Source organism: Cnephaeus nilssonii (assembly GCF_951640355.1).
Source record: "Cnephaeus nilssonii genome assembly, chromosome: 3".
In the NCBI taxonomy this organism is placed as follows: domain Eukaryota; kingdom Metazoa; phylum Chordata; class Mammalia; order Chiroptera; family Vespertilionidae; genus Cnephaeus; species Cnephaeus nilssonii.
The window spans coordinates 93,603,249-93,619,352 of record NC_137074.1 but is presented as its reverse complement, the minus strand read 5'-3'; positions in this window follow the sequence as shown (position 1 = coordinate 93,619,352).

Below are 16,104 nucleotides of genomic sequence, written 5' to 3'. Positions count from 1 at the left end.
CACCTCACTAAGCCATTTAAAAAAATTATATTTCCAAAAGTGTTCAGTATATTTCTGTCATATAAATTCTTCTATTTCACTATATTGTGAGCTATAAAAATAAACATACACTAAAAGACTGTATCATTCACATCCTTACGACAATGTAGATTTAGAATTAATGACTTTACAGTAAAGGATAACTTTTAAAGATATTTTTATAAAAACAAACATGATTTACTGGGAAAGTGTTTAAAAGTTAAGTTTTAATTTATAAAAATGCATTCTATATAATAGAGCAAATGTCATAAAGAACATCCTGTGAGATTCAAAATGAAAACTAGTAGGTACATAGAAGATGATAAATGAAAGAGCCACCAAAGTGGTAATGCTTCTTTGCCTTCCCTTAAACCATTTGTATCCAGGATATAGAACTGAAGAATACAAAAGTATAATTTTAAAGTGACAGGTTTATCAGACATTCATGTCGGATTACTGAATTTAAAATGTAAAGGTAAATCACACTTTAAAATAGGTCAACAAATAATCCAATAAGCCTAAATGGTTTCTAAGAATAAATTAAAGTTGAATGGGATATAGCTACAAGTAATGATAAATACAATCTCTCCAAAAGTATGTTTTAGAAATAAAAGTCCAAAGAGGAGAAAACCTTAGATCTTTTCCAATAGAAGTATAAAAAGGTCTAGGCAAAAATAAATAAATAAATAAGTAAAAAGTAAAATAAAATAGGAGTAATTATTGTTGTTAAAATGCACCTCTCTTGAAAATTAAAACAAAAATAATATTAATAATGAAATATATAAAGACAATTATGTTTTAGGATAAGAATGTAAAGAAGTTCTTATTAAAATTTGCTTGTTATTTTGCATTGTTTCTAACATATATTCATATGTAATATGTCATATATTTGTTCTCTTATTCATTCAATATAATTTATAAAGCACTATCTAGTCCAAGATAAGGTCATAGAAGTAGAAAATATAACTTAAAGGACTCAGTTTCATATATAATAGAGCTAAAAATGGGGAAAAAGAAATACTTTATAAAATACTGAATAGGTATTTTTTAAAGTAGAACCATTCCATTATTTGGAGAGAAGTTAACTTTTGGAATTCAAAAGTTTGGTAACTGTCCTTAAAACTAACCCAAAAAAGTGTCCTCTTAATACCAAGATAATTGGTAAATATCAAAGGTATAAAAACTACTTAATTATCAGGTATTTAAAGAAATTAGTTACCTATAAGGGAGCTCCCATATGACTAATTATCAATGACTTTTCAGGTGGATTTCAATAGAAGGTGAGAATTAGAGTCAGTAAAGCTTTGTATTCATTATCATTGCTATGTAACAAATTATTCAAAATTTAGTAGCTGGAAAAGCAAACCTTTATCATAATTTGAAGGTTCAGGAATCCTTCAAAAGTCTTATTCCCTATAGATTCAACTCAAAGTCAAGAATATTACTATCTAAATCAAGTTCAGGAGTGAATGAGTCTTCTGAAATAAAATTTCAAAATTATCACCTCTTATATAGAATTCCTTTCAATGTGTAAAATGGTAAGATAAACAGACAAGTTAGCTGATTCCAAGTAAGCAACATGCAACGGTAGGATAGGCATATGTAATAGTTATTGACATTAAATGGGGGTCACAAAAATGTAACTGGTCCATAGCAACTTTTAAATCTAACTGGACATTTCTTGATTAGATCTTAAGATCTAGAAATAATTTCCATGACTCATTTCATTTTCAGGAAAGGTAGTACAAGTTTACAAATGAATACCTTTTAAATCTGTTACCCTCTAATAGAATTTTGAGACTCCATTTGCTTATTTCATTTTGTACTGTCTTTGTCCCTTTTAATTCAAGCTGGCAGTGTTTCCATATAATTTTCTCAAAAACTTTATAAGCTTCCTATGAATATCATTGGGGTTTACCTCTATTAGACAAAAGCCACATACACAAATCTCTTCACAATATGCATTTAGCTATTTATAGGCTATATTGTTTGAGTGAAAAAAAATCTGTAAGTCAGAGACTTAGTTTCATCTCTAGACCAGATTTTCTGGCAGTACTCTGGAATTGAACTTTGCTCAGAAGTAACTTATTAATTTTTGCATGTTTGCCATCTAGAAATTCTGAGAATTTTGAAACGATAAAATCCTTTCTTCTTTTTAACATTCTTTCTCTCAATTTTACTATAACAGCAAGACTAAATCAGGCTGTGCTATCAACAATTTGCTTATAAATATCCTAAGCTAGAGTAACAAATTCATTTACTACTGTCTACATTACTGTAGATAATGGTGGTGCTAAACTCTTTTACAAAAGAAAAATCCTCCTTCCTCTGGTTTCTAATAACATGTTATTCATTTCCTTTTGAGCTCTCAACATCAGTATGCTTGAAATCCAAATTTCCACTAACCACAATCCAATATAATTTATTCTTTCTCTAACACCCTTCTCAAAATTCTTACAGCATTGCTCACTGCCTAGATCCAAAGCCATGCCTACATTTTTTGCTATTTGTTAAGGCAGCTTACTACTTTCAGGCACAAAAAATATATATTATTTATCTATTGCTGTATAACAAGTACACCAGAACTAAATAGCTTAAAATAAGAAACTTTTTGTTTTAATCTCACAGTTTTCATGAGTGAGAAATCTGGGCATGGACTAGTTGAATGACTCATGAAATTAAAATAGTTTCCCACAAAAATAAAAACAAGGTATTGAACTGAGTTCAATCATCTCACATCCCAATTGGAGAATGTTCCACTCCCCAATTTACTTACATATCTGTTGGTAGGCTTCAGATACTTGTGCTCTTTGGTGAGAAACTTGAGTTCCTTGCCACATGGTCCTCTCTACAGGGCAGCTGACAACATGGCAGCTGATTGATCTCAAAGCCAGTGAGGAAGGAAGCAACAGATCAAGGGAGAACACCCAAAGACAAAGGCCATCCTATATAATAAAAAGCTAATATGCAAATTGTCCCCTTGACCAGGAGTTTACCAGAGTTTGAGCAGGGGACGGTGTGAACACCACATCCATTTTCGGCTAGGGTTCAAGGTCTGGAGAAGGGGTTGATGCACAAATGAATATAAATTTAGAAGGCATGGGTGGTCAGGTGGATAACTTCCCTCTAGCAGAGAAGCTCTCTGAAACCCAGGACCTATCATCTTTTATTTATTTGAATATACATTTGCCCTTTAGGAAAGCAAACAGGCATATCAAAGGTAAAGTTTGGTAAACAGTAAAAGGATTATCAGGTTAGGGGATTGCGTTCAGCCATTCAGTGAACAGCAGGGTAATATAATGCTGATTTTCAGCCCTTGCTGAATATCAAAGTTCATTAGCCTTCCAGTGGACTTCTCAAATAATTATGCTAACTACTGTTGGTCTCTGCCTCCAGCAGTGTGGGGCCCGTCAACTGCCTGTGGCCCCTCCCCTCACCTAGCCCCACCCCATATCTGGCCCCCCCCCGCCCCATTGGAGGCATGCCAGCCAACCAACCTCCCACGTCCCCTCCCCCCGGTTGGCTCAGCCCAATCGGCCCTGATCTGGGCGGGCCAGACAGACCCCACCAGTGCACGAATTCTTGCACCGGGCCTCTAGTAGTCTATGTAATGCAACATCTCATATTTTCCATACACTTCATTAAAAGCAATTCAGTAATTTTGTCTCATACTCAAGGTGGAGGGAATTAGATAACAGTGTGGATGATTGAATGTGCAGATTTTGGAGACCAATTTAGAGGCAGCCTACCACAGTCATGGAAGGAAATAGGAAGTTGGTTTAACCCTATCTTCTAGAAAATAATAAAATCCAGACAAAGGACTAGATTTGTATGGTGGAAATAATAATGACCTCCCAAAAATGTCCACATAATTCACAGAACTTGCAAATATATTACCTACCTTATATGACAAAGGGAAATTAAGGTTGCAGATAAAATTATGTTTGCCAATCAATTAACCTTAAAATAGAGGGAATATCTTGGTTTATCTGGACAGATCCAATGTAATTACAATGTTAGGACCTTTACAAAGGAAAGAAAGAGGTAGAAGAAAAGTGACAATGGAATCAGGGTTGGACTACAGAGATACTATTATAGAGGAAGCCAGGGGCCACTGACAAGAAATGTAGATAGGCTTTCTAGATTGGAAAAGGCTGTAAAATGGATTCTCTCAGTGAATCTCCCTCCAGAAAAGAATGCAGTCCTGCCAGCACCTTGATTTTAGCCCAGGGAGATCTGTGTTGGACTTTTAACCAAGAGAACTATTCAAAACTAAATTTGTGCTGTTTTATTCCACTAAGATTGTGTTAATTTGTTCCATCAGCCACAGAAAACTAATAAAACTTATACTTGAAAGTGTACTCTATTTGGAGCAAAAATTAAATTAAAAATAAAACAGTTCAAAATTGGCTGGTGTATTTAAAAGATAAGCATATAATAAAAAATCTTTAAGTTGTTTAACATTAAAAAATGAAAATACAAGTATGTAGTATATACATAAACACACATACACACACACACACACACACAAATTAACTACATCAGTTAAAAAACATAGGAGTGGAGGAGAAACCAAGATGGCAGCATAGGTAAATACCTAAACTGCTGCCTCGCACAACAATTTCAAAACTACAACTAAAAGACAAAACGGACATCATCCAGAACCACAGGAAGTCTGGCTGAGTGGAAATTCTACTAGAAGGAAAGAGAAAAGCACACTGAGACTCAGAGGAGCTGCAAGAGGCAGAGGTACTGAGATGCACGCGTGAAAAGGACTGGCAACTGAGTGTGGCTTGCTTTCTCAAGCGGGAGGGAGACAAAAGCTCCCGACTGCACTGAACTCCAATTCCGGGTGAGACTCTGGGGACCCAGACTCATACGAGGTGAAACTGGACTATCAGGAAAGAGAAAAGCACAATGAGACTCAGAGGAACTGCGGAAGGCAGAGGTACCGAGGTGCGCACGTGGAGAGGGCGGGCAACTGAGTACGCGGCTGGCTTTCTCAAGCAGGAGGGAGACAAAAGCTCCCAACTGCACTGAACTCCAGTTCCGGGTGAGACTCTGGGGACCCAGACTCATTCGGGGAGAAACTGGACTGTCTGGCAGCGGACGGAACTCGAGGGCAGCTTTCTCTCAGAGCTGCTTGCAGTGATTACCACGGGACACTGAGACACAGGGGCCTATTAGGGCAGGGCTGACGGGAAATCAATGCTGTCTGCTCTGCCTTGAGACTCTGCCCCATCCAAGCTGAGCACAGAGGCTTTTGCAAGTCTTGTCTCATAAGGGTGTCTCCAGCACAAAAGTTCTCCCAGCGTAGACACAGCTGATCCACACAGCCAATTGACCTGGAGGTCAATCCCTCCCAGTGATACCAACAACAATCAAGGCTTAACTACAATAAGACTGTGCACACAGCCCACAAAGGGGTGCACCAAGAGTGTCCACCTCAGGTAACTGGGGAGGCTGAGCCACTGGGCCCTATAGGACACCTAGCACACAAAGACACTCTATCAACTCAGGGAAGCAGCCAAAATGCAGAGACAAAGAAACAGATCACAAATGAAAGAAATGGAGGAAAGCAAATGACTGGATATAGAGTTCAAAACCACGGTTATAAGGTTTTTCAAGAATTTTCTAGAAAAGGCTGATAGATTTAGCGAGACCCTTGAGGATATGAAAAAGGACCAACTAGAAATTAAGCATACACTGACTGAAATAAAAAATATTATACAGAGACCTAACAGCAGACTAGAGGATCACAAGAATCAAGTCAAAGATTTGAAATACAAAGAAGCAAAAATCACTCAACCAGAAAAGTAAAAAGAAAAAAAAATCCAAAAATATGAAGATAGTGTAAGGAGCCTCTGGGACAACTTCAAGCGTACCAACATCTGAATTATGGGGGTGCCAGAGAAGAAAGAGAGTAAGATACTGAAAACCTATTTGAAAAAATAATGACTGAAAACTTCCCCCACCTGGTGAAAGAAATAGACTTACAAGTCCAGGAAGCGCAGAGAACCCCAAACAAGAGGAATCCAAAGAGGACCACACCAAGACACATCATAATTAAAATACCAAGAGCAAAAGACAGAGAATATTAAAAGCAGCAAGAGAAAAACAGTTAGTTACCTACAAGGGAGCACCCATACGACTGTCAGCTGATTTCTCAACAGAAACTATGCAGGCCAGATGGGAGTGGCAAGAAATATTCAAAGTGATGAATAGCAAGAACCTACAACCAAGATTACTCTACCCAGCAAAGCTATCATTCAGAATTAAAGGTCAGATCAAGAGCTTCACAGATAAGAAAAAGCTAAAGGAGTTCATCACCACCAAACCAGTATTATATGAAATGCTGAAAGGTAGTCTTTAAGAAGAGGAAGAAGAAGAAAAAGGTAAAGATAAAAATTATGAACAACAAATACACATCTATCAACAAGTGAATCTAAAAATCAAGTGAATAAAAAAATCTGATGAACAGAATAAACTGGTGAATATAATAGAATCAGGGGCATAGAAATGGAGTGGACTGACAATTCTCAGGGGGAAAGGGGTGTGGGGGGGTGAGGGAAGAGACTGGACAAAATTCGTACACCTATGGCTGAGGACAGTGGGGGGGCGTTGGTAAGGGCAGAGGGTGGGATGGGAACCGGGTGCAGGGGAGCTATGGGGGGAAAAAGAGGAACAATTGTAATAATCTGAACAATAAAGATTTATTAAATTAAAAAAAAAAGATAGGAGTAAAATTTCTTTTTTAACAAAGCAGAAATATACATATAGGTGTCAATATGATTTAACATAAAAATTAGATAAAGAGTTTTTTAATAAAATTTTCAGGGTTTTCTTTTATCATTTTATGTAATTGAGAGCTATTGCTCAATCTTTCAATGTTTGCTGGGTGGTTTTACAGACCTCCTATAATCTTTCAAAACAATCATCACTTCCCAAAATGTATGATTCCTATTTTATGTTCTATTTTAGATAATGGCAATTCTATCCATTCATGGATATAAGCTTGAAGATAGAGCATCCCAACCTCTTCTTTCATCATTCCTGTCTAATTTATCAGCAAACATTGTTTATTTTGCTAAAAATATCAATAGCGACTTTACTCTCTAATACACATTTTCCTTTCCACTATTGTCCCCTAATACTTCAGTCCATAATATCATTCTTCAGACTATAATTATAAACTCTTAATTCATTTGTTGATCCACAGTATTTTTCTCATCACCTCTTATGCTGCTTTTTATTCATTCTCCACTTCTCAGTCAAAGTTCTCTCTATGAAAACTAAGTCTGATCAAACCTTGGTACTTTTAAATTTTTTATTAATTCTTTTAATCATCTGAGCCAATATTTGCAGCTGAAGATCCAACTTATAATATTACATCATACTGTATATAAATACACAGATTAACTGAAGAACAGTGATAACATTTTTCAACACGTTATTTTGTCAGGTAGAAAATAAAAACTTCCATTCACTATTGACATTATTTTATAAAAGAAAGAAATTGTAAATCCAAAACATATGAATAACCAGGTCTTAGAATATAAAATATACTAGTACAAGAGAGGACATGATAAACATTCTTAGGTGTGTATGAAAGGAAAAAGACAAAAAATAGAAAGTGAAAGGAAGGAAGGAAGGGAGAAAGGGAGAGGGGAGGGCATAAAGAAGAGATAAAAGTGAGAAGGAGAGAAGAAGAGAAGGAAAGAAGGGAGAAGAGGGAAGGAAGAAAGGAAAAAGAAAAGAAGGGCAAAAAAAGACACATTTACATGTTTGCATATTGAAAGGATACATCTGACTCCAAAATCACCAAAAGCATTACAGATCTCTATTGAAATTTCTTGTTGATTCAATGTGTCTGTGTAATGGGGGATGATGTGTTTGTGAGGGAGACTGATGTGGAAATAGACTGAAGATAGCATAAAAAAACTCCTCTTTCCTAAAGTTACAGATCTTTCTCTCAGAGCCTTGCTTCTGCCCGGCTTTATTCCCTCTCCCTCTATCTAAATGAACCTGACTTAGGATCATCCAGTCATGTTTTTGCATAGATAATTTAGAATATTATTCCCCCCACCCTTTTTTTTTTTTTTTTTTTTTTTACTTTCCCTCTGATCATCAAAACATATGTATATTTGAAAAATCCACCCTTGCAGAAGTTTGGATTTAGGTGAGGGATGGTGGATACTTTTTCTCATCAGAAATTGTTTTATGAATTGATATTTATTGGTTAGTTTTAGAAGTGATGTTTAAAAGCTCTAATGGAGCTTATGTGTATTATTTGTCCTGCTACTGTTTGGGCACAGTTAAATTTCTTGGGCTTGACATTATCTGAGCTATGCAGTTCTGGGGTCTGATTCATGAATGTGGAGCTGTCTGGAACTTGTATGAAAGATGATCAGAAACAAGGATTTTGGTGAGCAGCAGGGAGCTCACTGTCATTTCTCTGCATGGAAAGGAGAGAGCAGAGCCTTTTGAAACTGCATTTGCATATCTGTCACTTAGGCTTATCTGCGGGATCAAAGACTTTGCACAGCAACAAATGTCTGGAAGAAGATCCAAAATTTTTAGAATCTACCAACTTTCCTTCTTCAGCCATTTCCACTACAGTCATTCTACTTCACACCACAGTCCTTATCATCACTGCATGCTGTGCTCTTAATCGATACTTGACTTTTGTATTGTGTTCCTTTAGCTTGCAAAGCCATTGATGCTCACCCACATTGTATGGTTATCAGTGACATTAACCATATTGTAATTTCATTAAACATAATTATTCATAGTCTGTCTCCTCCCTGAAGTATGTGTTCCTTCTGAGTTGTGCTTTTCCCTCAATATTCACTGAGGAAAAAAGAAAACCCTTGTCATATTAGAGTATTTCAAAATGCCTTTTACCTTCATCTTTACTTGAAGACTTTCTAGTAGATTTAGCCTTGTCCCTCATGTTTATGTAATCATGCTATAAAGTATGGGCGCAAAGCTGTTTGCTATTCTGCAATCCTAGTGATTCCTGGCTAGCTGTTCCCCTAGGAAAATCCTATATAATAAAAGCCTAATATGCAAATTGTCCCCTCTACCAGGAGTTTGACCACTCGCTATGATGTGCGCTGACCACCAGGGGGTGGCGTGGAACATGGTGGGTGTAGATGACGCGGCGCTGGCAGTGGGCAGCAGTGGAGGCACTGCCGGCCCTGATGGACCCGGACAAGAGCAGGACCATGGCGGGATGGTGGAGCAGGTGAGTGGGCGGCATCAGGCCAAGGTGGGTGCAAGCAGGGGCCTGATCACCCTGCCAATTGCCCCACAGACAGTGACCAGTGGCAGCAGTGAAGGTGGGACAGCCACCTGGCTCCCAGGAGCTGAGGGAGCTGGGTGGGAGACCTGGCCAAGATCTATCGCCCCGCAGATGGCAACCAGCAGCAGTGGTGGGGTGCAGGGCTGCCGTCCGGCTCCCAGACACTGAGGGGTCAGGGAAATGGGCGGGGGGGGGAGGCGGGTGGCGGTGACCAACATCCCACAGCACCCAGGCGGGGGGCTGCAACCTCTCACTGGCTACCTGGGGGCGAGGGTAATAGGGACAGAGGTGTGGTAAAAACGTGGGGTGTCTGCCGAGCTCACTCTCACTCTCCCTACTATCCTCCCCCAGGACGCCAGGGCTGGTGTGCTGGGGAAGCCCCCACGCTCAGGTGCCAGGTGCCCACGAGGAGCCTGCCCCGCACCCACGTGGTCTCTTCTGGGTGAGCTGGGCTGCAGCTGCTGGGACCTCAGGGGCCAGTCAGGCTGCCCGTGGGTTCGTACAGAAGCTGGTCTGTGAGGCCAGCTGGGAGAGAGCATGCTGCCTGCCCAGCTTCCATGCAGTGCCATTGGGTGGCCCAGAGGCCCATGCTGCACCCCAGCCTGCAGTATGAGGCTGCACTCACGGCATCTCCGCATGGGGACTTGGGCGCCATGACTCAGGTGGTGGGGGATGCGCAGGGGTCCAGGTGCCCAGATGCTGCCCAGGGCTCAGAGGTCAGCTGGGACTTGCCCTTCCATGCCAGACGCTTGCACTTTGATCACCGGCCAGGCCCGTGCACGAATTTCATGCACCTGGCCTCTAGTGTAATAATAATGGTGACCAAAGAGCCTGGTTCTTGGTATTATACACATTGGAATACAAATTTTCCATGATTGTTTCTAATTTCCCAATTAATTAAAGTGTAAAGGCATCCACTTTTATTTCTATAGAGTTCTACACAATAGTATATTTCAAGATTGATTCTTTTATTTTTCTCATTGCAAGCATTGCCTTGCTCCTTTTCAGAATCTACATAATCTATTTGGGTTTTATCATTGTTATGAAAAAGTTGGCCTCCAAGAGAGAGCCACATCAAAGCCCTGGAATCTGTGACTATTACCCTAATTGGAAAAAGGTTCTTGGCAGATGTGATTAAGTCAAGAATCTTGAAATGAGGTCATCCTTGATTATCCACTGTGCCCTAAATCCAATGACTGATGTACTTGTAAGTGAAAGGCCCAGATTTAAGACATGCAGAAGATGAGAAGATATAGAAGAGAAGGCAATATGAAAACAGAGGCAAGATTGGAGTGAGGCAGCCATCTGAATGCAGACAGCCTCTGGGAAGGGGCAAGGAATACAATCTCTCCCAAGAGCCTCTTCAAAAAGTGTGGTGTTGCTATACCTTGATTTCAGACTTCTGGCCTCTAGGACTGTGGGAGAACACATTTCTGTTGTTTTAACCCTACAAGTTTGTGATAATTTGTTAGAGCAGTTATAAGAAACTAATATACTATTAAAAGTTGGGACCCTCTCCATATACACATTCCTTGACATTGCCACTTTCCTGTTTTGATTTCTTCATAGTATTAATCATATTATAAAATACCATATATTTGACTCATTTATCTTTTTCATCTTCTGTATCTCTAGCTGGAATGTAATTAAGTTACAGGTAAGAATTTTCCTTAAGGACATTCTTTGGTCAAAAAATAACAAAGCCAAACATACCAAAAGACATATTATACTTCTCCAAGTAATTAAAAAAAAAAAAGATAATTATACATTTTGTTTTTTCTGATGTAAAAGTGAGGTACAACATATTCATTTTTCACACATAATCTTATCAAAGTTCTATCTTTTAAAAAATATTTTTATTGATTTCAGAGAGGAAGAGAGAGGGAGAGAGAGAGATAGAAACATCAATAATGATCATGGATCAGCTGCCTCTTGCACGCCCCTCAATGTGGATCTAGCCCGCAAACCAAGCATGCGCCCTTGACTGGATTCAAACCCAGGACCTTTCATTCTGCAGGCTGACCCTCTATCCACTGAGCCAAACCAGCTAGGGTTCAAAATGCTATCTTTAAAATAATATGGTAATGTCAGTGAGAAAAATAAAATTAAATAAAAGGAAGATTGGTAAAGCAAGTTCTAAAAATGACATTTAGAATCTCTAAGGTAGTCAACTTATCACTGTCAAATTTGATATTTGGAAAGAAGCATAAGATCTTGCTGCTTTGAACAATGATTGATCTACTAAAAACTCCTCAAAATTAGGCACGAAAATAAAAGATATCAGAAAGGTATCATTCACCAACAAAGACAGTGCAGGCTTAAAGGAATATTATTTCTTTTTAATTTTTTATTGATTGATTGATTTTAGACTAAGAGGAAGATAAAGGCGGGGGGGAGCAAGAGGAGGGAGACAGAGAGAGAGAGAGAGAGAGAGAGAACCCTAGCCGGTTTTGCTCAGTGGATAGAGTGTCGGCCTGTGAACCAAAGGGTTCCAGGTTTGATTCCAGGTCCAGGGCACATACCTGGGTTGTAGGTTCGATCCTGAGAGGGAGGCAACCAATTCATGTGTCTCTCTCGAATAGATGTTTCTTTCTCTCCCTCTTTCTCTCTCTCTCATCCCTTCCACTCTCTCTAAAAATCAATGTAAAATATATCCTCTGATGAGGATTAACAAAACAAAACAAAACAAAACAAAACAAAAAAAAAACGAAAGGAGAACTTTTATTTATGGCAATAAAAAGAGAACTTAAGGTATAGCAGCAATAAATATCTATTAGAGGGTAATATCAGCAGCTACAAATAACATTACAATGTCCATTTATAATAAATAAGCATAACACTATATGAGAAAGTAAATAAAAAGTAGAAAATATTATTCTATAATTTGTTGTTCTCTTTGTCCAAAAATAAGTGCAATGTTCAAGGTTATATTTAAAATGGTCAACAGCCCTGTCAGGTGTGACTCAATTGGTTGTACATCATCCCGGGCACCTAGAGGTTTGAGTTCCAGTCAGGGCACATGCCTAGGTTGTGGCTTGACCCCAGGTGGAGTGAATGCAGGAAGTAGCCAATGATGTGTAAATTTCACATTGATGTTTCTCTCCCTCTGTCTCTCCCACTCCCTTCTTCTCTCTCTAAAGATCAATAAAATAATCTTTAAATAATAAAATAAAATGAGCAATAAAATATTAATATTTTAAAATAAAACTTTCTCTCTTTACTGACACACATTTATCTACAGTTAAATAATATTCAAAACACTAAACACTGTTTGTCAAAATGCCTCTGTATGCAAACAAATAATTGTCAAATGTAAAACTAGAATTTAAATGGTAAATTATAAATAAAGTATCATAACCAACATGCAGTGCAAATAAAATACATAAAAAATACTTTGATACAATTTTTCCCCAGACAAAAAGGTAAAGGAATTTATTTATCTGATCCATTATTAACTCTAGAAACTATTCAGGCAAGAGTGTGAGGGGTCTTTCTCTCTCTCTCTCTCTCTCTCTCTTTCTCTCTCTCTCTCTCTCTCTCACACACACACACACACACACACACACACACCTTCCAGTTAATATTAAGATCACTTGTAAGATTTTTATTATTTTCAATACATTTCTGGCTTTATAGTTTTAAATCTGGGACAGATGAATAGGAACTAGTATAACATTCCCTGATATTTTTAAAGAATGATAAGTGCAAATGGAATTCTTGGGAAACGACAAATTATTATGTCAAAAAATCAACTTCATTTTTATCTTTTATTATAAAGAAAATATAGATTTATGTTCCAAGATTCACTGAAATCATCAGCCTATTTTTAGACTAATCAAAACTAATACACTGATAAAACATATACCCTCACAAAATAACAGTCCATGCTACAACTTCTACAACTTTAGATATTTGATTTCATGAATATGTATGACTCATCAAAACTTTGGTGGGAATACTAAGAAGAATTTGTGAAGAATAGAAATGTTCTGTTAAAAATATGGTATTGATTTATTCAAACAGATGAAAAGAACTAAATCTTTCCAGCTAGGCCACCTGGTGAGTAAGAGGGAAGATGGTCTAAAAGAATCTGAAGGCTGTAAACAAAAGACATGGACAACAAATGTTAGCATTATGCAAATGTTCACTGGGTAAAACAGCAACATTCAGGATAAATTCTGGTTCTAATAAAATGCTATTTTGACAAAAACAAAACAAAAAAGTATTATGTACATTTCGAGGCATTACTGGAACCTCTATAGAAACTGATAACAAAAGGATATACCATAATACTTATTTTTAAAAACCATTTAAATTTATCAAAATATTCATTTGAATAAAACCATGTATATCATATAAATAACAAAATAACCCACTATTAATCTGATACCTATACCAAAGTTTTATAAATATAACAGACTTTTTTGCTGATTATAGTAAAACATGTAAATGTAATATTTCCATTGCTTTCTAAAAGCTACTTGTTAGCCATTGCTAGATATCTAAAAAGGCTTGAGTAAGAATTATATAGCATAAATATAATCAGCTGGGTGGGCCTTCTCTGCTAGATTACAGATTGACATACCTACCATATATCGCAACAAAGATGCTTACTTCACTTCAAAGTCAAGAAAAATGAACCCAGCTTGTCCCCTACAGGTCCAACCTGCTCTTCACCCAGTGTTATTCATCAGTATTTATGGATTACATTTTATTTGCCAGGTATTGTTCTAAGCACTTATGAAACATCAGTGAACAAAACAGATAAAAATGCCTGCCTTCATAGAATTTACATTCTAGAGATCTATCCACTTCCCCAAACTTCTAAATATCATGCATTATTCTTCTATTGTCTCACCTTATCACCCAATGAGTAACCAATTTCTTTCTATGCTTCCATTGAAAAAATTCTCTCAATATTCTCCCTTTGATACTATGCAAGTCTATGCTAGAATAATTTCTCTCCTCAGTTATTGACACCTCTCTTAACATTTTTTTTTCAGCCAGTTGCCTTCTTTCTTGCATTTTATACATATCTGGAGATACTTTTTAATCACACTAAACATGCAGCTCACCTGTATACAATTCTTAAGTTTAATGAGAATTCCATTTCTGGATGAAGAAGAAGGTAGTAGATCTTTGTTCTTGTGGAAATAACAAACGGAAAAAAATCAATGGATTAAAAAATCCATACTTTAATATGAATTACTGAAGAGACATTACAAGACATTCTTGAAGAATTGAATGCTGGGAAGAACTAGAAATTCCTCAATGAACAAAGAGGGATGGTGGTTTTCAGGCCATCACTGGGCACCAATGTGAGCTGAAAGAAATCAGATTAATTTTATCAACATTGTTGTTAAATGCAATAGATTTGAAATTGGAACATTCCCCAAATGCAAATGTAATAATTACTAAAGTCAAGTTTCCTTTTTTCACTCACTCTCCCACTTCCAGAAATTTGCTGAGAGAGAAGCATTTGAGAAAGACCTAGAAAGCAGAGAAAATTCTTACAACCCTATATATCATACGGTGCTTGGATTCCAGGATACAGCTTAATTAAATATAGTGGTAAAGCAAAACTGTCTGAAACTCTGGTCCTACTGTACTGTCAGCTCAACTACTGATAACGTCAGAGCAATCAGAACCACAATGGTGGCAATACAAGAGCTTGGTATTGAGTATTGACAAATGAACTCAACCTAATTAAAGGTGTGGCCCAGCCCCAGCTAAAATCAATTTTTGGAACAATCTAAAAAATTAGTCTCTTATCCTAAATGACACATAGAAGTAATAGCTTACACTTTTGGGATTGAAGGTTTTATTGAAATGTTTTGCTTTAGGTGTCACTGCTTTCTATCCCAATGTTCAGAGCACAATAAAAAAAAAAGATAGGAGTTATGCAAAAAAGCAGGACATTGTATTAATAATTTTAAAATTCTAATAGAAGTAGAGATATAAATAAACCATGTATTGGTCATAAAAACTTTAATATAATCCTTACATATATATTTAAGAAAATGCATGAAATATTGGATGAAGATATAGAAAAAGAGAAATGAAACTTCTAAGGAGAATAAAAAATAATCCTAGGTCCCACAAAAAAAATTCTGAAACATTAAATGTATTGGGTTGGCACATCAGAAGGATCACTGAAAATGCAGATTTTTCTCAGAAAAAACAAACAAACATATTTTAGATGATTACTAATTAATATTCAAACTTAGGGAGCTACAGATGTGCAAATCAAAATCAGTGTATATAGAAGTAAATAAAATTATCCTATATAATAAATAAATAATATGCAAATGGACCCTCACTCCCTCACAAGATGGCTGTCTACAACCAGGCCGGAAGGGGGGTTAGTGAGGGACAACCAAACAATTGAACAGCATGCTGCGTGGGGCAAACAAGCCAGCAGGGGGGTTAGTGAGGGATTACCAAATGACTGAACAGCAGGCTGCATGGGGTGACCAGGCCGGTGAGGGGGGAGAGCAGTTGGGGCAACCAGGCTAGCGGGGGGGGCAGTTAGTGGCAACCAGGCTGCTGGGGGGTGCAGTTGGGGGCAACCAGGCCAGCAGGGGGGGCAGTTGGGGGTGACCAGATTGGCAGGGGAGGAACGTTAGGGGCGACCAGGCTGGCAGGGAGGGGGCAGTTGGGGGTGACCAGGCCAGCAGGGGTGGCAGTTGGGGGCAACCAGGCCATCAGGGGGGGCAGTTGGGGGCAACTAGGCTTCAGGGGTCAGTTAATGGCAACCAGGCTGCCGGGGGGTGCAGATGGGG